Here is an 829-nt window from a genome sequence, read left to right on the forward strand (position 1 = left end):
TGAAGGTGTGTGTGTGGGGGGAGTGGTTGAAGGTGTATGCGGGGGGAGGGGGAGGTTAACTTGTGTCACATTGTCAGGCAACTCGCTCCTTGTGCGCTATGGGAGTCACGCCACTAATGGAAGAACGGGTTACTTATTACACACGAAGAGATAAGTTCAGTTTCAGTCTAACATTACAATGTACTGGGCGTGCTTTTGTGCCACAGTGCGACCTGATAGGACTCTCCTCTCGTTTACTTGTTAACTTGTGTGAAGGACCGACATCACTGCACAAGGGGCATTCCCATAAGCGCTCCGTCCCCTGACGAAGCACATCTCGAAGTCTGTAGATGCTGACGGTTCCAAGCAATTGTTGATTCCATAGCCTTCTGCTCCTCCCACTAAGTCTTGAACTTCTGCAGGTGCCCCATCCAATTTGGAGCTCACGAAGTCGTTCAAGATGATTGTATTCCGGCTCTTCTTGTTCTTTTTCTCCTTTTTCCTTGAGTGAACGTACAATTTCAGGTTTGTCAGGGCACAGCTTCCCGTCTGGTTTTGCTTTCCCAGCGAGTTCATCAACCCGCTCATTGCTTTTGACTCCAGCATGTTCCGGGGTGAAGATCCACGTGATCTTTTTCAGTGTTTTTTTTCTTCAGAAGCTCTGTCCATTCAGCTCCTCGTTGATAAGTATAACTATACCGTGTATCTATCTTGTCTTTTCCTTATTTCAAATTATATGTTTGTGATTATTTTGATGTTGTTTTTTTATACCCAGACCAAAAGCTCAAACATTGTGAATTAAGCAGCCAACCCCCAGACGGCTGGGAGGTCGCGGGGAGGGGGTTGGGGG

Source organism: Aplysia californica, unplaced genomic scaffold, assembly GCF_000002075.1.
Source record: "Aplysia californica isolate F4 #8 unplaced genomic scaffold, AplCal3.0 scaffold01268, whole genome shotgun sequence".
Taxonomy (NCBI): Eukaryota; Metazoa; Mollusca; class Gastropoda; order Aplysiida; family Aplysiidae; genus Aplysia; species Aplysia californica.